At 44.4% G+C, this 13108-nt stretch overlaps 2 pseudogenes; both read left to right on the plus strand.

The window, feature by feature from the left end:
- Positions 1–473: 473 nt before the first annotated feature.
- Positions 474–1159, plus strand: LOC107124035 (annotated as a pseudogene).
- A 9688-nt stretch (positions 1160–10847) lies between these two features.
- The window catches only part of LOC107124041, a 6974-nt pseudogene continuing 4713 nt past the window's right edge, over positions 10848–13108 (plus strand).

The following is a 13108-nucleotide window of genomic DNA, read 5'->3' on the forward strand; positions in this document are numbered from 1 at the left end:
AAAGAGAACAGGCAAGGAATAGCCATGGGGGGATTTCTGATTCACTTCTGACCATCGTTTCGTTTGGTACAATCATACAGCCCACTGGCTAAGGAAGAAGGGAGGCTTTCTGGGGGCCTGAAATCTAGAGGCTCAGAAACGTCTTCTGGGCAAGAGCGCAGTTGTGGGTCTTGAGGGGGTGAGATATCCTTAAATACGCAATAGTGTGGGGATAGGTAGAGGTGTGATTAAGATCAGCCATGCTGGACAAGGCCGAAGAGCCGTTAATCCTTTTTCTTACTGCAGTCACATAGATGCCTTTGGACTTTCCAGCTCTCCCATGTGCTGACAGGATCTCTCTATTTATTCCAGGAGAAGATGATCAGAGGAATGAGGAGGTTGTGGAACTTCATCAGCAAATGCTATTTAGAATTAAAAATGAAGATCTGAAATTCAGGAATCAAGGCAGACCTAAAAGAAAGAAAGGGGGGCATATGGTTGAGAAGCGAGATGGAAGAAAGCATAATGTACATTTCCCAAAGCACAGGATAACGAAGGCAAATAAATCCATTCAGTACAGAAAGTACCTAAGAAGTAGATCACAGCTCCTTGTCCACCAAAGAATACACAGAGGCGACAAATGTTTTGAATGCTCAGTGTGTGGAAAAAGATTCAGTCAGAGTGGCACTCTTCAACTGCATCAAAGAACCCACACAGGGGAGAAACCTTTTGAATGCTCAGAGTGTGGAAAGAGATTCCGGTTGAGTAGCCATCTTCAAAAGCACTTGACAACCCATACAGGGGAGAAACCTTTTGAATGCCCAGAGTGTGAAAAGAGATTCAGTCAGAGTGGCCATCTTCAACAGCATCAGAGAACCCACACAGGGGAGAAACCTTTTGAATGCTCAGAGTGTGGAAAGAGATTCCGGTTGAGTAGCCATCTTCAAAAGCACTTGACAACCCATACAGGGGAGAAACCTTTTGAATGCCCAGAGTGTGAAAAGAGATTCAGTCAGAGTGGCCATCTTCAACAGCATCAGAGAACCCACACAGGGGAGAAACCTTTTGAATGCTCAGTGTGTGGAAAGAGATTCAGTCAGAGTGGCAATCTTCAACTGCACCAAAGAACCCACACGGGGAGAAACCTTTTGAATGCTCAGAGTGTGGAAAGAGATTCGGGTTGAGTGGCAATCTTCAACAGCATCTGACAACCCACATGGAGGAGAAACCCTTTGAATTCTCAGTGTGTGGAACGAGATTCATTTTGAGTTTCTGTGGTGCGAAATTTGTGGCACCCTGTGCCAGTGATGGTGCTTGGGGTCCGTGAGGTTTTGGTGAGGCCCCACTTACCGAAGGCTGTGACAAGGTGGAAAGGAAAATAGGGCTCTGCACGAGAGGCAGACCCAGAGCCACACTCACACTGATAGTACTTGCAATCATTCTTAATAGTTTATTTAAGTGTTAGTCACAAGGTTAAACAGTACTGTAAATTAATAATAACTTATCAACTGCAGATTCCACATAATGAACACAGAGTAGCAAACACATAACAGGATAACAACACAGAACGAAGGCCATTCATGGTGCATTCCAAGAGACAGGGGGAGTAACAGTCTCCTCAGTGTCTCAAAGAATGGACCCAGAAGGCTTGTCAGGTACTTTCTTTTATACAGGTGGCTTCTGGGAATTGCATACACACATTGGCAATTACATCAGTTCTGACTTCAAACATACATTTGCTATGTCATAAATGTTCCCTTTCATGATGACATGATGATAAATGTTCCCTTTCATGATGGCTTCTGGGAATTGCATACACACATTGGCAATTACATCAGTTCTGACTTCAAACATACATTTGCTATGTCATAAATGTTCCCTTTCATGATGACAGAAGGGGAAAACAGTTGTTTACAAAAGCATGTTCCAAAACCATAGACAACATAGCAAGATGGTTAGGGTCAGAACAATTTCTCACTGTACCTTCCTGTGAGATAAATGAAAAACGGAAAAGAACTGTGACAATTTAGCGCTTAATAATATATTCATAAATCATAATATACAATAACAGAAATTGAGTAATATAAATAGTGAATGTAGTAGACGGTGGTCTCCGGAATGATGTGCCGTTTCGACAACAATGGGCAACCATAGCCCATTGAAGAACATAGCTGTAAGCATAGCTTTATGATGAAGTGAATCAACAGTATATTGTCAATACATCACCAAGAGAAATGAATTGTTGAAGGACAGTTTATGTACACCTTCTTGTTCAGAAGAAGATCATTGTCGAAATGGCACATCATTCCGGAGACCACCGTCTACTACATTCACTATTTATATTACTCAATTTCTGTTATTGTATATTATGATTTATGAATATATTATTAAGCGCTAAATTGTCACAGTTCTTTTCCATTTTTCATTTGTCTCATCACTGTGCCCATTCTTGTAACTATTAACCTTCCTGTGAGATAGCCAGCTGCCTCTGGCACTATTTCTTAGGGATGGGGAATGAAAGAGAAGAGGCCTTTTGGCCTGCTATTATAACTAATTAGGGCTATTAGAACCTTAATTAGGGCTATTAGGAAAGATTGAAGGTCAAAGAAGACGGGGACGGCAAAGGATGAGATGGTTAGACAGTGTCATAGATGCAACGAACATGAAATTGAGCAAACTTCAGAGGACGGCGGAAGACAGGAAGGCCTGGTGTGATCTGGTCCATGGGGTCGCGAAGAGTCGGACTCGACTGTGCAACTGAACAACAAAAATTAGAACCAAAAGGTTTTCCTGCCAGGTGCAGGTGATGAGCATTTCTTAACACTTACAGTTAGTTTCAAAGGACTTGAAAGCATTTGAGAATACACATGAGTTCCTATTTCTCAGGCAGGCCCAGTGCAATAGTTACATTGCTGTTTGTTTGCTAGGCATTACAGGAGTCAGGTTCTCTGCTTTGGGCTTATACTATGGCAGAAATAATAAGACTGCTTTATTTATGAAAGCCAACTACCTTATTGAAAAATATTCTACCCACAGTTTCCGTCTTCAACAGGACCTAAAAATCGACATGGAAGAAAAGTTAGTGCTCAGAGTGTGGAAAGAGATTAAGTAACAGTATCAGTCTTCAATGGCATTAGAGAACCCACACAGAGAAAACAGCTTTTGAATGCTCAGAGTATGGAGTTTCACTCAGCGTGGAAATATTCTCCATCATCTGTGACACGTCTCCACTATGAGACAGATTTTCCTGCCAACATTCTGTTCCCAACTGTGACTGAGCAGACCCAAATAGTGTGGATTTAGTTATTGCCTTAAAAGTCTATCCGTCCCACCCTGTCATGAAGATCTACTTTGGTTTTTAGCCCAGCCCAGGAACTTGATGGGATAAGCAAGAGCCCAGTTGTTTTTCCCTTTCAAATGGCACTTGAGACAGTTTTACATTCGAACAGATAATTTTATTTAATAGGCAGGGATTGAGTAGATGTAGTCATGTAGTCAGAGGTTGGAAATGCTGAGGTAAAAATTGTTGTTAATGCAGATTATACTTTTTAAACAATCAAAATAGTGTTGCTGAAGCTTATTTTCATATATTCTTGGGTCTTAAAAGAGAGAGGCATTTGACAGAATTTTAGCTACAGTCATAATGTTTCTTATTTTTTATTTTATCAGACAAAAGGTGGGATACAGAAGGGAAAAGGGGGTGAGGGGAAAATATAACTTCATCAGAGTCATAATGTTTCTTCATAGAGCTTCCTATAACTCTTCAAGTTTCCTGGAGATTGTCTCTTTATTTGTGTACCTAACATTCTCCCTTTTAGAAACCACAGTTTATTTCAATATCCCAAGCTGTCTAAAACTGGTCCCCTTCACAACAGACCAGGATTCTCCTCAGAGCTAAACCCCCTGTTTAACTGGGCAGGAATTCTCCTCCTCTTCCTCAAAAGATATAACCCTTTTCTTTTGGCCTGAATGGTTGTTTTAGCACATACTACCCAATTACCCTCGCCACTCAAATTATAAAAGGGTTGGAACACTTTCCCTATGAGGAAAGGTTAAAGCGCTTAGGGCTCTTTAGCTTGAGGAAACTACGACTGAGGGGTGACATGATCGAGGTTTATAAGATTATGCATGGGATAGAGCAGGTAGTATGCATGGGAAAGAGCAGGTAGAGAAAGAGGTACTTTTCTCCCTTTCTCACAATACAAGAACTCGTGGGCACTCCCATGAAATTGCTGAGCGGTCGGGTTAGAACGGATAAAAGGAAGTCCTTCACCCAAAGGGTGCGTTCAGACGGGGGATTTACAACGGTTAGGGTGCCGGTTCCAACCGGTGTACTTACGGGCGTTCACACGGCGAACATCTGCCTCCCGTCCCTAACCGTTGTAAATCCTTTTACACCGTTGTACTCTGCCACTAGGTCCCAAGTGGTGGTAAACAGAGTACAACGGTGGCTTCCGATACAAACCGGCATCTGATCGCTCTCCACCGGTGCCTAGCCACTTCCGTCGGAAGCCTGAGGCTTCCGGCTTTCCCCCGCCATTTTTTTTAAAAAACTAAGCGATATGCGCTCAGGCGAACCTTCGCCCTGAGCGTTTGTTTATATATTAAAAAAAAGGCCTTACTTTACCGTCTCGGAGGAGTCCGGGACTACAGGGAGGACAGGTTGGGGTTTAAACTTTAAAGGTAAGTGCTTACCTTTAAAGTTTAAATGTAAGGGGGGGGGTTGAGCATGCGCAAAAATCGCCATTCTCCGAATGGCTGCCTGTGCGCATGCTCAAACTGCTTAAAAAAAAAAAAAACACCGACGCCCGCAGTGTGTGAGCGGGCGTCCAACTGAGGCATTCGCAAGATGGAGGGTGAGTCTGATCGCGTTTCTGCCGGCAGAAACTGCACCGGTTCCAACCGGTGCAGTTTATGCCGGCAGAAAGGCCACGTCTGAACGCACCCAAAGAGTGATTAACACTTGGAATTCACTGCCACAGGAGGTGGCGGCAGCTACAAGCATGGACGGCTTCAAAAGGGAATTAGATAAGCATATGGAGCAGAGGTCCATCAGTGGCTATTAGCCACAAGGTATAGATAGAGACTCTGGGGCAAGTGATGCTCTGTCTTCTTGGTGCTAGGGGGGGTCAACAGTGGGAGGGCTTCTAATGTCCTGGCCCCACTAATGGACCTCCTGACGGCACCTGGTATTTCTGGCAACTGTGTGACACAGAGTGTTGGACTGGATGGGCCTTTGGCCTGATCCAACATGGGCGTCTCTTATGTTCTTATGTAAATCTCAATCCCAGTTCTGCGTAAAGCAGACATCAGCTTAGGCTGACTCTTAGACTCTAAGTTCTTTTACTGAATTTCCCCTCAGAATTGATAGAAAACAGTTACGGCAAGGAGTCGTTTCCCTTCACTCCAAATGTGAACCTGTCTGACTGACTCTATCAGACTCACTGACTCCAACTGACTCTATCAGAAGCCGACTGTCTGTCTGTCTGTCTTCAGAATGATTCCAACTGACCAAATGACTCCAGAAGGACAGTTCTCCTCAGCTGGTGCTGGCTAATGGGGGGGGGGCAGCCTGTCACTCAAGCTCTCCATTCCAGTGAAGAGTTTTCACTTCTCAGCCCTCTGAAATTGCTGCACTAGGAGACCTGTTAAGCGCAGTCCATCACAGCATCGAAGAATCCACACAAGGAGAAACCATGTAACTGCTTAGCCCGTGAAAAGAGCTCTTCTCTCATTTCACACCCAACAGACAACCACAGGCCATATAAAGCACTGAAACGATATAAACTCCAGTAGAAAGCTTGAATCGACACAGAAACCTTACCCTAACCAGGAAGAAATGTTGAAAATGCTTGGACTGTGGAAGGAGCTTGTTTACTTTACACAATAGAGCTTTAGCCATGTTTGAAGCCCTCAAATAGATCTCATAGAGCCCTGACTTGGATGGCAAACATGATCATGTCAGATCTCAGAAGCTAAGCAGGGTCGACTCTGGCAAGTACTTGGATGGGATACCTCCTTGGAATACCGGAGGTGGGGGCAGGCTTTTTTTCAGCCACCTCTCTGAATATCCTCCAGGCCCCCAGTAGAGGTCAGTTAACAGAGGTCACCATGACTTCCAGGTGTACAAACACCCACATATTAAAAAAATACAACCCTCTCCCAATAGATCTCACAGGGAAGAAAGCAAGGACGGGCTCCACAGGTTTAAGGAGATTCAAGATCCGCTCATGTCTCCTTTAGCCTGGAGGCGTCCACATGACGGAGGAACCTGAATGAATGAATTTTATTGTTACGGCGCTTAGCCAGCAATGAGGGAGGAACCTCATAGATGCTCAACACGTGGCAAGAGCTTGAGGCACAGATCCGATTTTCACGGTCTTCAGAGAGTCCATTCAAGGGTAAAACATTCCTATAGCTGGTTCTGATGAGGGTCTTCTTCAGACACCCAGGTGTTGGAGGTTCAGAAAAGTTCATAAAATAGTTACACAAAGGGGGGTTTTCTTAGTGGTTGCCCACCTCTGTGAAACTCGCTACTTTAGGTTATCTACCTATCAAACTCTTTCTGACATCTACAAAACTGGCAAAACCCCTTTCCTTTCCCAAACCCTGTGAGGAAATAGACAAGTTAAGGGTAACAGATATCTACATCCTCTCCGCTACTGGCATAAATATAGTGTGACCAGCTGGTATCCTTAATTCACAAGCATTTTTATCTGACAAGCCGTTCCAGAGAGGCATTACACAACCCTAATCTCTCTCCAGTCCAGCCTGCTGCGAGCTTTTTTGGGTGTTACCACCTTGAGGAGTTCTGGCCATAGGATTTATTTGGGTTGTGTCCCCCAACCCAACCACTCAGTAAATTTTCCACCCCCACATAACTACCTAGTCAGTTTGGTGTAGTGGTTAAGTGCACGGACTCTAATCTGGGAGAACCAGGTTTGATTCCCCACTCCTCCACTTGCACCTGGCTGGATGACCTTGGGCAAGCCGTAGCTCTGATAAGAGCTGTTCTTGAAAAAGAGCAGTTTCTGTCAAGAGCTCTCTGAGCCCCACCTACCTCACAGGGTGTCTGCTGTGGGGAGGGGAAGGGAAAGGAGTTTGTAAGCCGCTCTGAGACACCTTTAGGTAGTGAAGGGCGGGATATAAATCTAATCTCTTCTTCTAGTCATAGAATCATAGAATGTTAGAGTTGGAAGGGACCTTACAGGTCATCTAGTCCAACCCCCTGCACTCTGCAGGAGCATAGCCGAAAGATAGCCCTACAACATACCCGAAAGATGGTCGTCCAGCGAAGGAGCATCCACCCACCTCCCAAGGCAGTCGACTCCCTTGTAATTTCCACCCATTAGATCTAGTCTTGCAATCCAGAGCAAGAGAGAATAGATCTGCTCCATGTGAACTGAAAAATGTGTGTAGCCATGCCTGGACTGGATGGGGCATGGCTCAGCGGCACAGCAACAGTCCGGCATGCAGAAGGTTCGTGGTTCAGTCCCCAGCTCTCCCAGAGACCATGCAGAGTGGCTACCAGTCAGAATACACAAGACTGACCACCATAGATATTATTAGGTTTGCCAGCTGGCCTGGAGAAAAATGTCCTGTCCCTTTTGTAGAGGCTTTGTGTGTGGAAATGGGCAGAAGATGCATTTCATGGAATGGAGGTAAATCACACCCCCTGGTAGATAGCATCCCATTCATTCTCTCGCAAAGGAATAGAGCCAGACTAGTGTGGTCAGAAGGCTGAAAGTGAACAAAGGGAAGCTTTGCCCAGGCATGATGTTGGTTAGGGAGGCCTGAGGTCCAGTATTGTGCTTCCCACTTTAGATGGGGTTCAAGAGCTTCGGGGTTATACTGGATGCAGCGTAGTTGCTGGAGAAGTTAATGCCCCTGCAGAAAAATACTTTCTTCTAACTTGGTCTAGCCTGCAAGATGGCACCCTACCTTGACTGGGCCTATCTGGCCACCTGGATCCACACCATGGTAACCAAGGCTAGACTACTGCAATGCACTCTACCTAGATCTCCCCTCAAAATCAATTTGGAGACACCAGTTGGTGCAGAATGCCTCACCAAGGCTTTTACTGGGAGCTAAAAGGAGATTGCATATTACTCCCAGTGTAGTGTTATTCCATTGGTTGCTGTAGTGGAACTTGCTGTTTGACCTGCAGGCCTGTTACGCCCTGTCCACCTCCCTGGAGGAGGGACATTTCTTTCTTGAGTAGCTGCTACCACCACCTGTCCATTTAAAGGAACTGTCTGCTGGGAGGGACAGGACTCCCAGCTTCTTTTCCAAGATCTGAGGCCTTGCCTCTGTGTCTCCTGCTGCCCAATACCCGGCTACCACAGGGACAGTTTGATGTTTTGTGCACCCCTGGAGGAATAGCTGCTTGCCAACCTACCCCCCCGCAAACCCCTTTTAAAATAGAGTGTCCAAAACAGTGGTGGTCTAAGATGTACAGAGAACCACTCCCGGCATCAAAAGTTTAAAATATTTATTAAAAAGAAAATGTTTACAAGCTTACTTTTAGCACAGCACCAGATTGAGCATGGAAAACAAAGAAATGGGTAAAATTGCAAATCCTCTCTCCATTCCTGTATACATGCCCCATCTGATGGTAAACTATAGGAATGTGCATTCGGCATAAATTGAGCCGAATGAATACCCAGAAAGAACCTTATTAGTATTTTTCAGGTATCATGTATGCTGAATACAGATCAGAGATCTGTATTCGGCTACTGATATAGCTGAGCCCCCCAAAAGCCAACTTTATTTGGCTTTTATTGGGGTTCATTCAGCTATACTGAAACCCAGCTGCCAGCCATTTAAACCTAACAGCTGACAGGCGGAGCAGGCAGCTCTTGGGTTTAAATGCCTGCCTGGCAGCCATTTCTGTACTCTGTGAGGGTTGAAATGTATTCCTCCTATGTAAACCAATCAGCTGGTTTACATGGGAGGAATGCAGCAGGGGGACTCAGGGGAGGAAGGAAGAAAGAAAGCATGTTTAAAAGCCTTCCCTTCCCTCCCCAAATCGGCTTGGGGAGGGAAAGAAAGGCTTTTAAACAAGCCTTTGCTCTCTGCATTCCCTTCCCCCACTGCAGCTGGGGAAGAAAAGACAGAAAGAGGAGGCTTGTTTACATGCCTATTTTGTTCAGTATTAAGATTTAACCAGGGCAGTTCTGTACAGATACATAATGGACTGCTCTCTACTAGTGTTCTCTCTAAGCTGAGTTACTGTGAGCTAGCTCAGTTTTTTAGCCTCCAGCTCACACATTTTTGTCCTAGCTCAGGAAGGACGGCTCCAGAGTAGACTAATTTATGCAGTAGCCAAATCGCTCACTCACAGCTTTAATGCCAGTAGCTCACAAAGTAGAATTTTTGCTCACAAGACTCCACAGCATAAATACCACCCTTAACAAAAAATTTGTCCCCGTTAAAAAAATTCTGGTTTCCAGCTTGGGTGTGAGAGAGTGTGTGTCTGCACGCACACATGTAAAGGAGAAGTTTGGATGACGCTTGCCAAGGTACCAGTCACAGCAGGTAGGATTTGCTGAACTGCTGGACCAGTTTGATTCCCCAGGGTTCCCATGGAGGTTTGGGGAGGGGGAGTGATTTTTAATTTGGAGAGAAGTTTCTTAGAGGCCTGCAACAGAGTCTCGGGAAAATGAGCTACTACAGGACAGGAGCAAGAAAGGTGGACTATGTGGGTAGCTGTGTTGGATCTTGAGCAGCAAACAAACAAAGTTGGAGTCCAGTGTATCTAAACTTTCTTGAGTTTCTAAACTTTCTTGGTTGTATCTAAAACAACAAACAGTACAGGCTCCAATTGCAAATTGAGGCTAAAACAAGTTACTTTGTTCAAAGGTATATTGAAGTATGTATTATTCTTTGAAGCTTGTTTTGTTGTTGTTGATGTTTGTTTTTGTAATCGGTGTATTGGTTTGAATGTTTAACTTTTCTTATGATCCTTATGTACATTTCTAATGTTATAAGTAATTGACAGTTATGACTTCTCGAAACTTTATAATCCTACCAATAAAATGTTAATGAAAAAAAAAAGAGGGACAAAGTTTTATTCAAGGTGGCCCCAGTCACACGGCAAAGTTCCCGCGGGAGAGGCACGGATGGTGGGCGGATTATCCAGCGCGATCACACCCCAACATCTGGGAAGGGGAGCGCACCCTTACCCCGACAGCCCGACAATGCGAGTTAAAAAAGTAGTACCTCCAAAGTACTAGTAAAGTTTGCCATGGGCCGCCTCCAGACACCCCTGGTGTGATCGGGCTGGTGCCTGGCATTCCCCTCCAGCACCAAGGGAAAGACCAGCAGCCACGGCAATTAGGCAATTGGCCACACCTCTGTGCACTCATTTCCCTTTCATTGCATCTGAAGAAGTGTGCATGCACATGAAAGCTCACACCTTGAATAAAACGGGTTGTTGCTCTTAAAGGTGCCCCTGGACTCCAACTTTGTTCTATCAATAAAGTAAACAATCCTCACAACAACCGCCGTGCAAGGTAGGTCAGGGGGGGGGAGAGAGAGAGAGAGAAACGACCTTGTGAAGTAGGGTTCAAAGAGAACATGCCTTTTTAAAAAACTGGAGATGTCGGAGACTGAACCGGGGACGCTCTGCATTCAAAACAGAAGCTCCACCGCTGAGCCCGGTTCAAATCCTCACTCAGATTTTACTGTACAGTGCGAAATATATATATTTTTTGCAGAGGCTCTCAAAGGGTTAAAGCGACAGAAAGACTTCCTAGAGAGGGATTGAGAGAGATGCCCTGGCGATTCTACTTCCTGCTCCGCTCCGCGGGGAGACAGCTGACACTTTGCGGTCTTCTCTCTCTCCCCCGCCCACCTTACATGTCGTTCTGCAAACAGAACTTTGCAACCAGCGGCCAGGGCTGCAGAGGGCTGCAAAGCACCAGATCCCAGCTCTTGTGATCCCGGAGCGATTCCCCGCCCTTCTGCCTTGGAAATGCAGAGGGAGAGAGCGGCCGAATCCAGTTCCCGGGAGGGGGCCCTGGCCGAAGGGTTCCTCCCCCCCACTCAGGCAAACCGCTAGACTCCGGGAAAGGTGAGACGGATTCGTCATCCTGATAGATCCAAGGAACCCGGATCGTGAGCAAGGGGTCGGGATCGCTCTTAAATGTTGGGTGACTGCGGTGGCTCTCAGTGGGACAGCGAAGTGGAGCGGCTCACTTGGTTAGGGGTTAGAGCAGGGGGGAAAAAGTACTTTGTATTTCTTTATTATATTACTATTTATTTAGTTCATTTATACCAGCTTGGGGACCCAAAGCAGTTGACATCCTTCTGCTCTCCTCCATTTTATTCACACAACAACCCTGTGAGGTAGGCTAGGCGGAGAGGTGGAAATTGTAACCACTACACTGCGCCAGCTCCCTAGATTTCCCCCTCCCCACCATGGCCCGAAGAGCTCTGAGCATGCTGATTTCCACACAGCACAAAATGTTGAGGGCAGTTAGCAGGAGATAAATGTAGAATGAGAAAGAACATTAAAATTGTATATAAATGTGTTGCAATGCATATAATGAAATATAGTGCAGAAAAAGGAGAATAAGTTTTGAATATAAATGTATAACAAAGTGGATATTGAACAAAATGTCACTTATTTTTCATTGGGAGATATATATTACATTTTCTTTTAAATTTTGGTATATTAAAAGTTATAGCTAGTAGGTAGTAATAATGAAATATGTAATACAGAGCATGTAATAATGCTGACATTAATAATTAACAATATAATCAATAAAGTTGCAAAATAGATCAGTCATGAAATTCAAAATCTAAATTGTTTGAAGAAAGAACCATTGTATGTTATAGAACCATTGTATGTTATAGCCGCTACTGCAGAGGAAACTACCATCGAAGTCCACTGTCGAACCCACGTGCTGATTTCCACACAGCACAAAATGTTGTTAGCAGGAGATAAATGTAGAATGAGAAAGAACATTAAAATTGTATATAAATGTGTTGCAATGCATATAATGAAATATAGTGCAGAAAAAGGAGAATATGTTTTGAATATAAACGTATAACAAAGTGGATATTGAACAAAATGTCACTTATCTTTCACTGGGAGATATATATTAGATTTTCTTTTAAATTTTGGTATATTAAAAGTTATAGCTAGTAGGTAGTAATAATGAAATATGTAATACAGAGCATGTAATAATGCTGACATTAATAATTAACAATATAATCAATAAAGTTGCAAAATAGATCAGTCATGAAATTCAAAATCTAAATTGTTTGAAGAAAGAACCATTGTATGTTATAGAACCATTGTATGTTATAGCCGCTACTGCAGAGGAAACTACCATCGAAGTCCACTGTCGAACCCAAAGGAAAAGATCCTGCTGTTAGGTGCCTAGTTAGGAAAAATACCCTCCCCTCACCAGTGTTCCCTCTAAGCTGAGTTGGTGTGAGCTAGCTCACAGTTTTTTAGCCTCCTGCTCACAGATTTTTCTCTTAGCTCAGGAAGGATGGCTCCAGAGCAAACTAATTTATGCAGGAGCCAAATCTCTCGCTCACAATGTTAATGCCAGTAGCTCACAAAGTGGATTTTTTGCTCACAAGACTCCACAGCTTAGAGGGAACATTGCCCCTCACCATTGTACCCTAGCTTAGATAAATTGTGTGTGTGTCTGTAAACCGCCCTGAGCCTCATGGATAGGGCGGTATATAAATCAGTAATGTAATGTAATAGAAAATGTCTGAAGAATTCTAATGAAGGGGATGTTGGGGAGAATTATTTCTTTGTTTTGTATATCTTGTAAGTATAGCAACTTCTAATAAAATGATTTGTGGTATAATCTCTATACAACCCTTTGCTTTCCTTGCAGAGAGAACAAAACGCCCCAGGATTGCTCTGAGGATAAAATGGAGGGCAGAACAAAGCAAGCCACTCTTGGTCTGCGATGAGGAGAAAGATTTGGAATCAGTTATAAAATCTGACTACAGTTTGCCCCCCCCCAAATTGGAGCAGAGGTCCACGAGTGGCTATTAGCGACACGGTATGGATGGAACATTATGCCCGGGGCAGTGATGCTCTGTCTTCTTGGTGCTGGGGGGGGGGGGGGGACAGGTGGGGGGGGTTTTGGGGTTATGG

This window comes from Gekko japonicus, unplaced genomic scaffold (assembly GCF_001447785.1).
Source record: "Gekko japonicus isolate JY-2015 unplaced genomic scaffold, Gekko_japonicus_V1.1 scaffold2637, whole genome shotgun sequence".
NCBI classification, from domain to species: Eukaryota; Metazoa; Chordata; class Lepidosauria; order Squamata; family Gekkonidae; genus Gekko; species Gekko japonicus.